The following is an 18,203-nucleotide window of genomic DNA, read 5'->3' as shown; positions in this document are numbered from 1 at the left end:
CGGTAGTCATAAAACCAATAGACACCGGATACCGTATTACTCGCTTTAATCCGCTGGCAATGAGGCGAGCATTTGAATATATGACCCCTGATGGCGTCCTTCAAGTTCAACCCAACGAGCTGCTTAATCTTCTGGCAGTTGACACCCGAACCGCGGTTGCTACTGAACTCCTTTTACAAATGCGATCATTAGAGGGAATCGCAGTGCAAACATACGAGCCGCGGTTAAACAACTGTGACGTAGGATTAATCAAGGGTGTGCCCCTGGATCTTTCTCAAGAAGATATCTATCCGGCACAACTGCAGAGAGTTCCAATAAAATCTGTGCGCCATCTGGGAAATTCAGAAAATATCCGCGTTGTTTGTGTGACAGAATCTGCGCCGGAATACATTATTCTTAGATATACACGATATCGTGTGCATGAACACATCCAAAAACCACAACAATGTGGTAGATGTTAGCGCTTTGGCCATGTGACTGTTGCTTGCCGACTAGCCTTGCGCTGCCTTCACTGCGGTGGAAATCACGAAAGTACAATGTGCCCAAGGGACAACCACCTTTATCCCAACTGTGGAAAGAAGCATGAGGCGTCGTTTTCCCGCTGCACTGCCTACCAAAAGGAGAAACTAATCTATAGGTACAAGACATCAAACAATACCGACTACAAGTCAGCAAAAGCAGATTTAATTTCACAAAATCAAATCAGGAGAAGTCATCGCAGAAAAAATAATTGACGGGGAAGAAAACCACAACAGCAGTCACAGAAAGATGCTGCTAATTGATGACGTGGTTAAATTTTCTCCTCTACCACAACGATCAGAGGTTCATCAACCATTTGTACCAAGCCCACAAAACATTACTGCACAGCAGCCTCATTCGAGGTGTGCATGCCGGAGCCGCTCTTGCGACACCTCTATTCGCAGAAATTCTCTTATTACAATTCCCAACTGTGCTCACTTATTGAGGCTGTTCATGCTTTTCTTATAGCACTCTCCTCGCCGGCGGAAAAAGCCATCCTTACAATTCTTGATTTCATCTCTCTTCTCCTTGCGCAATGGTGGCAGTAATCAGTCGACTGCTCCACCCAGCGTGCAAGTCATCTAGAATAAGGCCACAATCTTTCAATAGAATGCCTGTAGCCTCCGTCCCCGCCTCTCGGACTTTCGAAACTTCGTCTTCAAGCATCGTTTCCATATATTTCCTATATTAGAATCTCGGCTCAAAAGTGCAATCCGCCTGTCAGGTTACATAGTACTGCAATCAACAACTGGTACAGACCTCAGTAAAGTTCTTCTGGCTCTCCGAAAAAACGTCAACTGCATCCAGCATCCAGTACCAACTGATCCACATAATGGGTACGTTGCAGCCACTTTAAAGTGCATGAACATGCAGTTTACAGTAATTTTTTATTATTGAACGCCTGCAAGATGTCATGCGAAGTACACCAGCGCCACACATTATAACGGGAGATTTAAACGCACATCATCCTGCTTGGGGAGCTTTCAGATCGACAGTCAGAGGCCGGCAGCTATTCCACTTCGCACTTTCTAACAATTTAACATTTCTCAACAACGGCCAAACAACTTACTACCAAGGAGCAAGGTTCAGTGCTCTTGACATTTCCACAATCTTTGCTGAGCTGTCAGCTTCAGCAACGTGGTCTGTGGACACCGAGACTCACAGCAGTGATCACCTAACAATATACATTGAGGTTGGTGGCTTTTCTGTCGCCTCATAGCGGCATGACGTTCACTACACGAATGTGGAAGCTTTTCCTGATCACCTAAATTATTAATCCTTCATTGCTGTAGCAGCCCATGCTCAAACGTTGCACGCAAAAGTCCTCCACATGCCAAAGGTGTACTCAGTTGTTGACGCTGGCGATGAAAAGCTTCGAGCTATACGTCCCAGAGCAGAACGATCAGCGCGCAAGCCGTTTTCTAGAGACGACATCCGGACTTCTAGGCGAGCACAAAAACACGTTCAACGCCATTAGCAAGAAGAGAATAGAGATCTTTTTGTGCAAACTTATATCCTAGAAAGCCTCTTTCTAAAGTATGGACTGTTGTACGAATGTTTAGAAGCCACCCTTCACAACTACATCCTTTCGAGTGCGTGGCTCTAAACGCCAATATGACTTGTCTTCAAGTTGTAGAGGCTTTCTGTTCAAAGATCACTGCTCTTTTAGCAGCTTCTTCACTGCAAAGTGTGCTCCCCACCTTTGTCCCATCGTCAAACACTTCTTTCCTAGGCGAACGGTTTGCTATGCAAGAACTTCAAGCCGCGCTAGCAGTTACCATCTTGCCCAGAACCTGACCGTGTAAGTTACATTTCGCTGTCGCGAAAGCCAAAACTCATCTGCTTACCGTACTCTCGGATAGGCGGCAGTCCTCTAGAGAGCTGGAAGACTGCGCGCGCAATACCAGTCCTTAAACCTGGTTAGCTATCAGTTTACCTGAACGCTTATCGTGCTACTGCATTGTTAACGTGTGTCGGGAAATTGATGAAAAAATGGTTCAATCATGGCTTACCTGAAACATGACAAATAAGGAAATTTACTCCCCATCAATGTCCGGCTTTTGAAAAGGCCGAAGCAGTACTGACGACGTTATTGCTCTCGCCAACTGTATCAGGCGCAGCAAAGCTGAGCGGTCTCTAACCATTGCTGTCTTCCTTGCCGTTAAACGAGCTCTTGACAATGTCATGCATGACGCAATTCATACAGCCTCGCTTTCGATTGGAATTGGTGGACGAATGTACAACTGGCTCTCTGATTATCTTCGTGATAGGACAATTTACATATCAACTGATCAAGGGGACGCGTCCCTACATCACGTGTCTCCTGGCGTTCCTCAAGGAGGGATTTTAAGTCCAACCCTCTTGAATATCTCTCTTCTTTGCTTGGCCAGTTTCTTGCCACCTACTGTTGAAATCTCCCTCTGCGCAGATGACATCTGTATATGGTGCACAGGAAGAAACAGGCGCATTGTACATGCTCGTTTACAGAAAGCAATACAGAATTGCATTATTTCAATTCTACACAATTGCATTATTCTTAAACAAGCGCGGTCTTGTTATATCTCCTGAAAAGTGCGCAGCAATTTCATTTTCACGACGTGATCTCTCTCGGTACGTACTGAAAGTTGCTAGCACTCCGATACCATACGTCAGCCAGCCACAACTTCAAGGTCTGACCTTTGATAAGTCTCTTTCATGGTCACCACACTTTCAACCACTTAAGATCAAACTCTTCTCACACGTATCTATATTCCGTATGCCCGCAACAACCAAAAGAGGCTGCTCTACCAATTCCTTATTACGACTTTATGAAGCACTTTGCAAAGGTCTTCTGCGTTATAGCCTACCTGTTCTTCAAGGCCTCTCGCAGGCAAGCATAAAACTACTTGAAGCCATGCAGGCCAAAGCTTTAGAGGTTTGCCTTGGTCTTCCAAAGAACACCTCCACAGTGGGTACTCTGGCGAAGAGCGGACATCTATCTGTAACCGTGCTGATACTGCAGGAGCTGCTTCGTGCCCAGCTGCGTGTTTGTACGTGAGCCTACCCATCCATTTTCAGAGCAAAGTATGACAGCCCTCTTTCATCTACTGCCTGTGCAATATCAACGCGATGACTCAGCTCATTCTATGTTAGTAAAAAGAAATATAGTCCAGGCTACCTTTAATAACGTGCTCCTCAAATCCTGCGAGCATAGCCTAGAGCAGACCTTCTTGAACCAAGACCACGGACTACTTAATTCAGGGTACCCGCCCTTACTTCTGTCCTCAGTAGCGGAAAAAATGTTACGAGTTAAGCAAAGTAAGAACCCAACTGGAAGTGATCACAGGACTCGCAGCAAAAAAGCGGCTGTAATACCCTACATTCACCTGCAGGTTTCCCACAACCTGAAACGAATCGGAAAAAGGACAGGGCTTGCGTATTTTTCTCCGCTCCTCACCGTCTTTCTAGCCTTTGCAGACGTGTCAATGAATTGGGCGAAAAAGTCCCAGAATGCACAACCAGGCATCGAGATCCCTTTCTCACTTGCTCGTCAGGCGTCGTGTATTCGATCCCGTTACCCTGCGGTAGGAATTATATCGGTCAGACTGGCCGTTGCTTAAATAAAAGGCTATTAGAGCATCAAAATAATGCCGAGGGAAAAACGTCTGGCAATTTGGCGATCTACCGTCGAGACTGCAGTCCCTGCCGACGCCTCTCCCCGATGTTCAAGGAAACAGAAATTTTGGCTAAGAACAACAATGAACTTACCCGTGAAATCATTGACGCCACCGCTATCAACAAGCAAAAACACGAGTGCGTTAGCACTCTTTGACTTGCGTTGTTAGAAAAAGAATTTTCATTCCTTTCCTCCTAGGTCTGTTTTGTGCATTCTTTTAGTCTTCGCCTGTGTTGGTTAGTTCCGCGTTCACCTGTCGTAATTGTTATTCGAGCAATTCTGCCTTTGCCCCATCGTTTTATTGCCATAAAGTTTCATGCATCTGTAGTTGGTTTCTTTAGCCCGTCTTGTTTTTCAGAGTGCTAGGCGTATGGATTTATTTCAGTGTGCTTTCACTGCCTTTTTTGTTTTGTCTGATTATTTTTCATTTAGCGACTTTTAGTTGTTCATGTTTTCCATCCTTTTTTCTATTTTAGCGCCTTTACCTGCGCTGACTTTCCCACCCTTGCCTTTTAGACTGAGCTTATGCCGGCGCTGTTTTGTTGTTTTTGTTATTGGTATCATGCTTTCATTTTCGCTTTTAGCCATGTTATTTGTTGGCTCCCTTCAATTATCGTTTTATCTGGGCTTCACGTGCGCCCCCGTTCTATTGTCTGCATCTGCCCCGCCCCACACTTTCCATGTCAATTTCTGTTCAATATCAGATGCCGTTCCTTGGATTTTTGAGCTCTGATAACCGCGCTCATGCGCACTTTTAGTCTTTGTGTGTATATAAGGCGCGGATCGGCTGTTTTCCAATATAAAGTTGTTAGTGAGCGCATATGTGTCTGTCCTCTTCTTTCTGGTCCATCGTCTGCTATAGCGTTCTTTCTCTGACACTGAATAACCAACTCGCCCAGCAACATACCCTGTTCTATTTTTATGTCGAATTCCCAGCTTCGCTTACATCGGAGTAACTTTGAGTTATAGATGAATAATTAAGATTTTTGCGGCGAGCATGACAGACCCCTACTGGCAGCATAATCTGCAACAGTATCCAACGCCGCCTGCAGACGCTGCTGAATGCTCACATAGCTACCCTGGTTAATCCAGAGATTGACGTCATCCGCATATATACTGAAATTTAGCCCCTTTACGCTCCTCAGAGCTGCTGGGAGGCCCCTCATCGCCACGTTAAAAAGGAACGGGGAGCAAACCGAGCCCTGCGGTGTCCCCCTGCTCCCTAACTTCACTGTGGCGGACTGAATGCCTTGAAACTGAATGCCGGCAGTTCTGCTGACAAAGCGTCCTTGATGTTTTCGTATGTTCGTGCACGTACCCCCATTTCGTTAAGACCTCGGAGGATTGCTTCGTGTTCAACTTTATCAAAACGTTTTCAAGTCCAGGCCGAAAATCACTTTGATGTCTCTAGAACGCGAGTCGATTATGTCGTATTTGAGTCAGAGGATCACGTCCTGCGTGCACAAGCCCGGTCGGAAGCTGACCATCTCGTGCGGCCACGGGTCGGTTTTCATCCAAAACGCGCCAGTCGTGTCCGGACTACATGTTCCATAAATTTCCCCACGCATTAGATTACAGAAATAGGTCTTAGATTTTCTAGTTTCGGGGGTTTGCCCGGCTTTGGGATTAGGATGACATTTGCCGACTTCCTCAAGAGGAACGTATACAACAGTTGCATCTTACCTGTACTCACCTATGGGGCTGAAACGGGGAGGCTAACCAAGAGAGTTCTACTTAAGTTGAGGACAACCCAGAGGGCTATGGAACGAAAAAGGATAGGGGTAACATTAAGAGATAGGAATCGTGCAGAGAAATAATTCAAGTTACCGACATTCTAGTGGAAGTTAAGAAGAAGAAATGGACGTGGGCCGGACATGCAGTGCGAAGAGAGGATAACCGGTGGTCGCTTAAGGTGACAAACTGAATTCCAAGGGGGAAAGCGCAGTAGGGCGCGGCAAAAAATTAGGTGGGCGGATGAGGTTAAGTTCGCAGGGGTCAAGTGGATGCAGCAAGCACAGAACCGGGTCAGTTGAAGAAATATGGGAGAGGCCTTCGCTCTGCAGTGGGTATAGTCAGGCTGATGATGATGATGATGACTCTTGAGGTAACAGCGCGGAACGTAGACGGGAGCACAAGATTAGAAGACGACACAACGAACAACGAGCGCTGACTTCCAACAACATTTATTTTGAAAAACCCACAACTTCTTATACCCTTGCGCCACACATCACGCACAAGTGACTTGCACATCTCAACATAGTTAGAATAAAAAAATACACGTGCCGCATAACCTTCTCTTGCACACAGCGTGGTACACTCACTTCTGAACACTCACGGAAAAGATTGCACATTTAGCAGCTCGATTTCTTTTTGTGTTAGCAGTTGGGACGGTTTGCTTACACATCGATCCCGCAGTCTGGCTATCTCAGCGGCTTCAATTATCTCACGAACCAGCGCCTCATTATGTTTTGATAGCACTTTACATTGTGTGAATTGCAAGGAGCAAGTTTTTGACTCGCAGTCTCTTAGATAGGCCCCCAATTGCCTTTTCGCGACCCTGAGAGAAACCGGTTTGACTGGGCTGTGAAGTAGGCGGGTGGGGAGAATCCGCAGTTTTTCCTGGGCTATGAGCACAGCCCAGTCTCTAATTTGACAGCGCCCTTTGGCCAATTTTGAAAAGGTTTATACGTAGTTCCGGCGTGCGGTCCGCCTGCATCCCTGCTTACGACTTTACTAGTGCCCCGAAGCGATTTTATTTATTTTTATTTATTTAACAAATACTGCAGGCATATTAAATGCCCAAACAGAAGAGGTCGTTTGCATCAGATGTCATGTAGTTTGAAAACAATAAAACAAAGAATTTTACACAGCGATGAACTGATAACACTAAGAATACAATGCACCGTAGAACATATGGCACTTCAATTGGGAGGCGATAAAAACGACGAGACTAAAAAATTTATTTAGTTGAGTAATCAGTATGTGTTTTAAGAGTTTGCAAACAGTATATGTTAATGAGATAGGACGGTAATTATTGACGTCTAATCTACAACCCTTCTTAAATACAGGAACGACTCTTGAAACTTTCCAGTCATCGGGTACGGTGGCAGTCTCCTTGGATTGTTCATGTAGTATTACTAAATATGGTGCTAAAGATTCAGCGTACGTCTTGAGAAATGAATTTGAAATGTCAACCGATCCTGATGCTTTCTTACGATCAAGACGCATAAGTAAGTTTAAAACACCTTCTCTGGTTACTTTGAAATTAACTTCACTTGAACTACCTTGAGTGGCATTGCTTATCTCAGCGTTTTTGGAAAATACACTTTGAAAATAGCGGTTGAAAGCATTTGCTATCTCATTTTCATCTGTGGAAGTGCGGTTATCTAGAACTATTTTGTCGAGCTTTGAATTATCTTTACGGGAAAGAAACTGCCAGAACTTCGCTGGATTTTCTCTTACGAAACGTCCAAATGTTTCCGTAAAGTAACGGTTCCTACTTTCGCGCAATTTAGTAGCTAGGGTTGATTTAAGGTGCACAATAAATGTGCAGCTGGTAGATTTATTTCTACGACACCGTCTAAGTTTACGTTTTAAATGGATTATTTCTCTGGAAATCCAAGGATTAGTCCTGGCAACCCTCTTTCTCTTGTTGGGGATAAGGTTTCGCATACAGTAATGGTCAATGGACCAGAAATTTCTGCAGAGTGTGTTAATGTCCGTGGAGTGAAATATGTACAAGGAATCTTCTAGCATGGTCAGCCAAAGCTTAGTTTTTTACAGTGACGTATTTTTCTGTGGTGGGTTTTGAAATTCTTAGAAGAAGGCAACTGAAAGATACCAGCTTATGGTTCGATATTCCCTCATGTATATCTGTATTATAGTTGTGTATGCTATTGGAACAAAAAACTAAATCTAGAATAGACTCCCCAGTTGGAGTTACACGTGTAGGTGAATGGACTGTCTGGGTTAGGTCAAACGCAAGGAGCATGTCAAACAGAGCCTCCGTGCTTTTAACATCACTGGTTCCTGTAGCCATTGTATCCCAGTTAACGTGCGGAAGATTGAAATCTCCTGCGATTACAAAACTACGCTTTTTGAAAGTACTCAGGTGCGGCAGGTTTTCTATATACAGCAAACAATGACAGGGTTTCCAAAGAAATCGACCGCGCAAATGACACTTTCGGGATCATCACCAATATCAGGCATCACGCGTGAAGAAATGCTACTCTTAACCAAAATAGCAACGCCCCTTGACCCTCGATCCCTACTGTAGCAAGTGTACGATAGCGGAAAAATTGCGATATTAGGAATGTCAGAGTGCAGCCATGTCTCGCTTATGATAACAATATGAGGATCGCAAGATAATAGGATATGCTCGATTGGTTCTTGCTTATTGCATATGCTTTGTGCATTGAAGCTGATTATACGAAGGAGCTTTTTTTTTTTTCAGAAACGACGTTTTGATCATGATGTCAATTTTGTTGGCCATCATCTTCGCCGCGCAGCCGTATTCGACAGCTTCTTCCTTCGTCCCAAATGTATACTTCGTCCTTTATCACCAGTTTATTGTGAACTAACTTCGGTTTCGTTCCAGGCTGTTTATCTGCTTTTGTGGGCTGACATAACTTTTTCCTTCTTTGCTGCGTGGCATATGAATAATCGTGTGAAACCGATATGCCGGTCTCTTTCAGCTTATGGCAGTTCTTAAAGATGGCCAGTTTTTCGTTGTAATTCTACACTCGGAAAATTATTGGCCGATGTCTGTTATTACGTGCCCTGCCAATCCGATGAATGCGTTCGAATGTAGTAACCGTTACCCCAAGATTCTCATAACATATTTCTTTATTTACTTTTTCTTCTAAGTCTGACCGAGTTTCATTAGGCAATTCCCGAATCCCAAACACCACAACGTTGTTCCTTCGAGCACGGTCCTCATAATCTATCAGTTTTTTTTTCCTGTTCCGCTACAGTTTTTTTTTTTCAGGCGCAGAACAGTACCTTCAAGGTTTCTAATATTTTCCTCGTTCGCTTTTGATAGGTTCCGAGCTTCATCTAGTTTAGACAGTTTTTGGTTTATCTGACTATGAGGCTCATCCCGAGCACTATTAGAAGCTTTTAATTCTTTCAATTCTGCCAAGATATTCTTTAGTGTTTCGTCTTGGTTAGGGCCTGGACTGGTTTCTACGTCCCCACACAACAGTAAGAGAAGAGTAGACCAGCAACCAGCAATAAAACCAAACCACTTTTGAAGGCACGGCAGAATCACAATCCCATAGCAGCTCATCTTAATAGAAGCATAGGAAGTGTAATAACCAATCTGCACAGCCAGCCAAGCGTGGTTAGACATGATATCCCGCCGGACACTGCCGTGCCCTCTGAGGTTGAAGGGGGAAGTAAGCGCCTTTATTGCGCTGTCCGATGACGTCACCGCAGTAGGAAGCCAGAGATGGCATCCATGGTGACCCCTGCAGTCTGTCGCCTCGCTGAAGTTGACGGAATGATAGTGATAAGATGAACTGTTCCACTGGCTTGAAGGTTCGCAGATCCACTGCGCATATCCGGTTAGTCCGATGCCGTAAGAACTTTGCAAATGCGTCAGAAACAGCGCCTGCACAGCTAGACAAGCGTGGTTAGACATGATATCGCGCCGGACGCTTCCGTGCCCTCACGGGCCGGGACGCTGACTCAAATGTCGTACTACTGACTCCAAGCAATGAGCTGGGGCGTGCGGCAGAAACGGAAACGTCCGCGGAACCTCGTCTACCCTCAGAAAACGCTCTTTTCTTTTTCTCTTTTATGGTGAGCTTCTTTCAAACTTCGACGAGTCCATGCCAGCTCCGTTCTGTGGCCCGATCGCAACGTCACCCCGCATCAGCCTTTGGCTGCAGGCCAACTGTTTTCTTGCTTCTCAATGGAGCCGATGGGCTGCCAGAATGCACTGGGATGAAGTGAGCATATCCCGCCTCCATGACCTCACTTTTCCAAGCTAGAGGAAACATTTGCTTGTTGAGAGCTTGTCGCGCATGAAAAAAAACGGATTGAAAAACCACTTAATGCTTTGACTCCGTGCACTGGCAATTTGCAGCCAGGCATTGTTTTGCCCTTCTCTCTGCAATTTCACGCACTGGTAGTAGGGAGCCGGCCACTGCGGAACTTTTTTTTTCAGGCTGATAATTACACAGCAAAGATGATTCCGCACTGCACATGATCAAGCCGCGGACAGACACAACACCAATAACACCGGCGAGCCGAGACATTGCAGCAGAGTAGGAGCGTTGGATGATGTCGCCTACTAGCTGGTTTGCACGCGAAATCTGGCACGACCGGAAGCCCCGTGACCGGAAAGGGAAAACCGATACGGCTCTGCGCATTGGTCGCTTATGCGCTTTTTTGCGCTTATGCTTACGATTCTTATGGACGATACGTGCGTTGCGCACGTAGTCTGAACGCGGCTTAAGATTACGGTTTCATTTTTGCTTCTTTAGTCTGCGCTCAGCTATCAGCTATCTCCGGGGCAGGAGTCTTTGTTACCTCTCTAACGTGACGCATGAGGGCCTCCGACCATTTTTCTATGTTTGTAATCCGTGCGGCAGCTTTCTCTCGTATTTCTCTAAATTCTCCCATTGTGTAACCTTCGGTTGACACACACGGCGCATCTTTACTCCTTTTTTAAGGAACGGGGCCAGTCGCTGCCGAACTTCTGCTCCGAATTTCGCCAGTTAAGATCTGTCACGTTTTTAGAGAAGGTCAAGTCAGAGGAATTATCTGCGCAGACGCTGTTACTCACCCTGGATGGAATACTAGGGTCCGTGTACAAGCTGAGTCCCAGCTCCTGCACGTCCTCTTATAACTGCCTGCAAGTACCGCGTGCGAGTACCGTAACTACTTCCTCCTGAGTGTTACACCCCTTGCTCAAGTCAAGTGGCGTTTGGGGAATGTTAGACCTAATGTATATATTAGGTATATATTAGGCAGCTTTTCGTGGAGTTTCCGTCTCGGATCTTGCTCATTTATTAGCAATGGAAGGGCATGGGCACCCTATGTAGCCTGCGATTGGACACAACCGATTATGTTCCTGTGTGAACAACGCCCAGGAATGTAGCTTGCCGTATAATCTTGTTTTAATTTCCCCAAGCTTATTAGAGAGGCCTCTACAATTACATTGTGTAATCTCTCGCCGATTTTTCCGGCTATTACTATTCATGATATATACGATTTTTAAGGAGCTGTGTCAGTTGTGTAAGAGTGTCTAGTACCGCTTGCCATATTGTTATGCTAGCGGCAGGCTTACATTTCCCCACATCCACTGAACTTGCTGCTGTACTAGGCGCTGATGCCTCCTTCTGTTTTTGTGAACTTTCCTTTCGGCGTTCGACTATACGCGCTTTCTTCTGACGCAACTGTGCAATTTTTGCTGCTAGCTTAGCAATTTCTTTGTCTATTGAACCCTGCGCACTTGTGCACTCCTCAAGTTCTGAAAATTCATCAGCAGTGAATGCCGGTGCCCTGAGTTCTGTGCATCACCTAGCCTTCAGGGCTGAAGCAAATGAGGTAAAGTCCTATGCATCCGACGTGACAGGCTTTTCTTCTTGAGCCTCACCATCAAACAACTCTTGCGGCAGAGCAGAAAATCTGTTTTTAACCACTACTGGCGCAAACTGCTTCCGTCGGCCTGCGCTTGCTAGCTGAATCTTTCGCTTTTTCGTCGGGCACTGAGAGGAAATGCTATCAATGGCAATATATTTGCATATTCCGTGCTTGAATTTTGGCTCGCCCGATTCATTTACGCAGTCTAAATTATCTGGATTCGAGCAGACGTATTGCAAATGTCTTTCTCCGTAACACCTGTAACAGAACACTGGTTTAGATTTGCACGTTTTAGGGGGCACTATGCAGCCGTGGTAGTAGAATTTATCCGGAAGAGAATCCGGCCCCTGTAATGTGATCAGAAATGTGCCTCTGTTCCCCATTCGACGTGCGGCTAACACAGTGTGTGTTCCTGATACGAGGTCTCTTGTCACCGTCTCCGGGGAATCGTGTAAGTCTAGGTCATAGACGACACATCGCAAAGTGTTTGGGCCTGACGCAAAGTCTGTACTGGTAGATGCACCTCTGACGTGACTGAACTCTGTGTCACTGTGTACATTTTTCGTGCGTCCTCAAGAGTGGCTAAATGCGCTGTGATCCTGTTATATATATTATGGCTAACAAATCCCTGGTAGCCTGTTGTACAAAGTGCTGCGTCTATCACTCTCTGTATAGCTTTGGTTGGACTTTTTTATGTCAAACTGCACTGTTGGTCTGACATACACTCTGAAGGAGTGTGGCAATGTTGTGGTTGGATAAGTAGAAACCGGCTTATCAGGGGCGGCCCTTACCTTCTTCGCCGGTGGTGCGCCGACAAGTGACCCAGGTAATTTCATAGCCTGAAAGAAATCTTTGGGCTCGGTTAGTTGCCCGGGCGCTGTTCTTATATTGGACGTGACGTCCAGTTGCTCTGGTGTCAGGTGCTCGTTCCAGGTGTCGGCTCGTTGCTGCAGCCTGCGGTGATCAAGTCGACGCATAGTCTGGTACTTGCCGTTGTGCACGCAGAGATCGCAGCTCCGACGCGAGGGTCCATTGGCGTCCCCATACTTGATTCCTCATCAGCGGTAAGGCTCAGCCCAGCCCGAGTAGGCCTGCCAGCCAAGCCGGAGGGCTGAGTCCTGGTGTCTTATTGCCGCTCACAGGTTTTATGGCCGCTGTGGGGGCGCGAACTACTGAAGAAACGCGGAGTCTTGGTGGACACGAAGCCGCCACGGTGCACACACTTCTTGATTACTCGTACACACAAGTGATATGTTTTGCGGCATTGCGGTGTTTCATGTGCTTGCCATTCGACTGTGGGTATCTAGGGCTAGATGTAATGTGCTGATAATCATATTCGCTTACAAGTGCACCGAAATATTAGCTTGAGGAAGGGGGTCCGTTGTCTGAACATACCTCCATTGGTATGCCGTATCTAGCAGAGATGCCGCTTGTTGCTTGAATGACAGTCCTGGCCGATGTATCCTGAAGTAATTCCACCTCCAGAAAGCTTGACAGCGCGTCATAAACGCGAAGATAAGGTTTGCCACCATAGTAACAAAATGTCGATTCCAACTCGGTGCCACGCTTGCGCGGGCACTGAGCGCATCTGCAGCGGCTCACGTTGCTGGCTATATGCATTTTTCCAGCAGACTGCGCATTTCTGAACAAAGGCTTCAAAGTCACTATTCATGTCCGGCCAGAATATCGCTTCCCGGGCTGTGGATTTGCATTTGGTTATACCCAAGTGGCCTTGGTGAATACTTTTCAGAATTTCGCGCTTCATGCTGGCGGGAATCACCACTTTGCAACCCTTTAACAAAACGCCCTGAACTTGCGAGAGCTCGCCAGTACATGGCTTCAGCTGGCCTTCAACCGGTTCACCTTCTCTCAGACTTTTGAGCACACTGCATAGATATTCATCTCTGCTTGTCTCGGCTACCAGTCATTTTAAAGTCCTATGACTCACGCGAGACGAAACTACACTCATGGCGTGTACTTCTGCATCTTGACTGTCGATGTCGGCCTTGTCACAGTTGAGTGAAGCCCGGGACAGCATATCGTCCAGGAAGTGGTGCTTTCATAGAACAAAAATAATCTTGATATTGTGACGAAGTAGTCGCAGAAGGAAGAGTTACAGCCTTGGCTGCATGTCAACAATCGCTTTTTGGGATATCGCAATCAAAGGCCGATGATCGGTTTCTGTTGAATCTTGCGACACGGCATGCACGTACTTGCCGCGAAAGGCGTCTAAGGCGTTCGCAGGCTTGAAGGCTTGCTTTCCCTTTCCGCGCGATGAAAACTTGCAGAATGGCATTGTGACCATTAATCTTCACTTCTGTAGTAATGGTACCAAAGAGTTGAATTCCACTTCCGCCGAAGGACCGCAATGTCGCGCAACTTGGCTTCAGCGGTGGCTTTGGCAGCATCTTGTTTAAGACACTGAGGGGAAGAATATTGGCTTGTGAACCGGTGTCAACTTTTATGCACACCGACAAGTTACCAACTTGTGCTTGAGCAAGCCAATCGCGCTCACGGACAGTGCTTCGGACAGCCACGTTGAGTACATCGAACTCTTCCTTGGCACCAGTGAGCTCACTGATTTGCTCCTTTGCTTTACAGCAGATCGCAAAGTGGTTTTTTCGCTGGCATTTGTAACAAGTACGACCAAAGGCAGGGAAGCTCAGCTGTGCGGGCGTTCGTGCGTAGCTTTGGCAGATATAGGCCTGCTGTCTTTTACGAGGGGTAGATCACATTTTCTGAACCAAGTCCACCTGTTCATTGTCTCGTTCCCATATTTCTCGATGCACCGCGGTTGCTTCGGCAGTCTTGCTGATCTGTTCCGCTTTTTGTAGGGTGAGCTTGTTATCTCTCAATAACTTCTCGCGTTTATTGTCATTTATACCAAAAAACAGTTTGGTCTATAACCACTGAATCGAATAACCTAGCTGTAGGGCCGCGCTCGAGGCTAATCACTTGCAGGTGCGCGTCTCTGCATGCCGCCGCCGCCACCCGCCTGCTTGCTTCTTGTATTGTGGGCGTGGTCCCCCTTCTACAAGCGTGCCGCGTGTGGGGAAAGCCGACCGGAACGTCGGCGCCGGATTCGCGGGACCGTTTTAGCCCGAAGGGGAGAGGCGCAGCGGAACGTGTTGCCGGGTGCTCGCATGTATGGCACCCTTCGTATTGGTTGGTAGCGAGCACCGAAATGGCCCTTAAGCCTTTTTTTTTTTACACTTCGACTTTGAGCAGTGCGAAAGGCAGTCTCGTTTATCCTGTCTGCAGATGCGACATCGAGCGCCAGAAGAAGCACTCAGGAGTTGACTCGAGTATTGTCCTCAGAGCAGGCAAGTCATAAGCTCCCCTTTAATCCTGCGCCAGGCCTTCAGCATGGCGGCAGGTTGATCTTTCTCTTTCCATGTCGTTGCTCATAGTGGCAAACACGGGTGGCGCTGGGCAATGCACTGTGAGCAGCGGCCGCGTGGACGGGGCGACGGTGTGCAGGAGACAAGCGGGAAGAAAGCCTCCTGAGAGGAGAGGGTTTGACACCCTCTCCGGAGAAAGAGTTTCGCTGTGCTCTTTATTTGTTTAGTTTGTATTACTAGTGGGGCTATGGGTTAAAGGCTAAGGCCAACCCATAGGGCTGTGCTCTAGCATATTTCCTTATTGGACAGTTGATGTGTGGGGCTGGCCTCTGAAAATGACCGCCCCTATTTCTTTGTTTTGTGAAGGTGTAAAATGAGACGTGATCCAAGTGAGTTCAGTCCAGTCTGAGCTGGGGCTCCATGCGTAGGCATGTAACGCGGCTGTTCTGCTTAGGCTCTAACCAGTTAGGTCGAAGGGTAAAGTAGCGCAGAGTGTTCTTTTATGTACATTCATTTCAACTTCCAGTTTTACTCTGTATATATATATATATATATATATATATATATATATATATATATATATATATATATATATATATATATAGAGAGAGAGAGAGAGAGAGAGAGAGAGAGAGGGGGAGAGGTCGCCAGCCTGCGACCTCTCCTCTTGGTCGCAGGCTGGCGACCAAGAGGAGAGGTTAGGGGTGCCTTTCAAGAGCTGTGTAAGGGGGGCTATGATGGTTGCGAAATTCCGAACAAAACGACGAAAGTACGAGCAGAGGCCCACGAACCTTCGCAGTTGTTTCAAAGTGGTCGGTTTCGGAAAGTCAGCGACGGCACGCAGCTCTCAGGATCAGGCAGAACTCCATCTTTACACACAACATGTCCGAGTATTGTGAGCTGGCGGGCACCAAAGCGGCACTTTTTGAGGTTCAGTTGAAGACCGGCGCGGGTTAGGCAGGTGAAGACCTGGCAAAGTCGAGTCAGGTGGGTCGGGAAGTCGGTTGAAAAGACGATATCATCAAGGTAGCATGAACAGATGTTCCATTTCAGGCCGCGCAGTACAGTGTCCATCATTCTTTCAAATGTGGCTGGGGCGTTACAGAGGCCGAATGGCATAACATTAAATTCGTATAGTCCATCTGGAGTAATAAAGGCGGTCTTAGGACGATCCGCCTCTGCCATGGACACCTGCCAATACCGGGAGCAGAAATCGAGTGAGGAAAAGAAAATTCTGCGCCTTGCAAGCAATCTAGGGCATCGTCGATTCGTGGGAGGGGGTACACATCACGACGAGTGATTTTGTTGAGACGGCGATAATCAACACAAAATCGTATGGAGCCATCCTTCTTTTTAACTAGGACCACAGGAGACGACCATGGGCTACAGGATTCTCTAATTACTCCGCGTTGGAGCATGTCATCGACTTGTTGGGCAATAACACGGCGCTCAGTCGGGGACACACGATACGGCCGCTGATGGAGAGGTGGATTAGCGCCAGTGTCGATGAGGTGGGAAATGGTCATCGTGCGGCCCAAGGAAGATTGCGGGATGTCGAAGGAGGAGCGGAATTGGTGTAGAAGGTCAAGAAGTCGCTCGCGGTGGCGCGGCTCTAGAGCGCTGTCCACAGAATGGTCAAAAAGGTCCCGCCGTAGCGGATCGGAAGCCACACGAGTTGGGGTCAAGGCGTCAACTTGGCAAACAGGGAATGACTCATCATCAAAGGCGAACAGAAGGTCCACGGGCTCGATGCGGCCAAGGCACTCCCCTTCGATCAACATAGCGGGAGACGCAAGACGATTGGCTACCAGAAGTGTGCTAACGCCGTTGTTCATGTCAAGGACGGCAAACGGCAGCGGTAAGTGGCGGCGGCAGACAACGTTAGAGGACACAAAGAGGACTGTCGCGGCGGTGGTAAAAGAGGCAGTGAGGGGAACCAGAACAGCGCTAACGGGTGGGATGGTTGTGTCATGAGCTACGAGGAGTTTGGTCGCGAAACGAGGGCACGGCTCGTGGAGCAGGGCATCAGACGGTGCATCACTCGATTCAATGAGCTCTACTTGAGGACTGGCGCATTCAATGATAGCATGATGCTGGGACAGGAAATCCCAGCCGAGAATGACGTCATGAGAACATGTGGGGAGAACGACGAATTCGATGATGTACAAGGCTGCAGCAATGACGACGCGAGCAGTGCAGATAGCTGTCGGCTGTATACTGTGAGCGGATGCGGTACGAAGCGATAGTCCCTCGAGAGGCGTAGTCACTTTTCGGAGGGAGCGGCAGAGTTTTTGGCTGATAACTGATACAGCGGCACCGGTGTCGACGAGCGCAAGAGTATGAACGCATTCAAAGATGACAGCAGTAACATTCGCGGGATTAAGACGAGGACTTTGAAATTCTGTCGAATAAGCAGTTCGTGCCTCGCGAACTGCGGCGGTTAGTTTTCCGGCTGAGTAGCGGGTCGTCGGCGCATTGGCGAAATGGAGCGGCGACGTGGTGATGGCGAACGACGAGGCAGGAAGTCCGGAGGGTCAGGGGATGCTGTTGGAGGACCCGATGGGACGGGGAATTGGGGGGCCAAATAAGGTGGCGCAGGCCGCGCAGCAAAGGCCATATTTATTCGGCGCCGGCAGTAGCGTGTAGTGTGCCCAGGGATGCCGCAGTGGTAACAAATAGGCCTGTTGTCTGCAGTGCGCCATGGAGATGGTGTCTGACGCAAGGGGGGAGCAAACGCTGTTGGTGCCGAACGCATAGGTGGCGAAGCATAGGCATATGCTGGCTCAGGAGGTGGACTTGAAGTAACTTCGGCATATGAGCGACGCAATACCTGGGGAGGAGCCGGCGCGAATGCTGGAGCATAGCTCAGTGGCGCAACGCCGGACGATGAAATTGTGGGCGTGCGGAACGGCATTGAGGGTGCGACCGGAGGTGATTGAGGAACAGAATTAGAGAGGACTTCAGATACATGCTGTTGGATTGCACGGCGAAGCTCCGAAACAAGGCCAGTTGGTGGCGACTCCTTAACATATGGCTGCAGGGACAGTTGTCGCGCGACCTCCTGACGTACAAAAGCCTTGATGTTTTCAGAGAGGCTA

At 47.6% G+C, this 18,203-nt stretch overlaps 1 pseudogene; it reads left to right on the top strand.

The window, feature by feature from the left end:
* Window positions 1-15,098, top strand: part of LOC146187829 (uncharacterized) — a 97,629-nt pseudogene extending 82,531 nt beyond the window's left edge.
* Window positions 15,099-18,203: the final 3,105 nt, after the last annotated feature.

The sequence above is a fragment of the Amblyomma maculatum genome, chromosome 5 (assembly GCF_055883805.1).
Source record: "Amblyomma maculatum isolate TAMU_Amacu chromosome 5, ASM5588380v1, whole genome shotgun sequence".
Classification (NCBI taxonomy): domain Eukaryota; kingdom Metazoa; phylum Arthropoda; class Arachnida; order Ixodida; family Ixodidae; genus Amblyomma; species Amblyomma maculatum.
The sequence above is the reverse complement of the archived record's forward strand: the minus strand, read 5'-3'. Positions and strand labels throughout refer to the sequence as shown.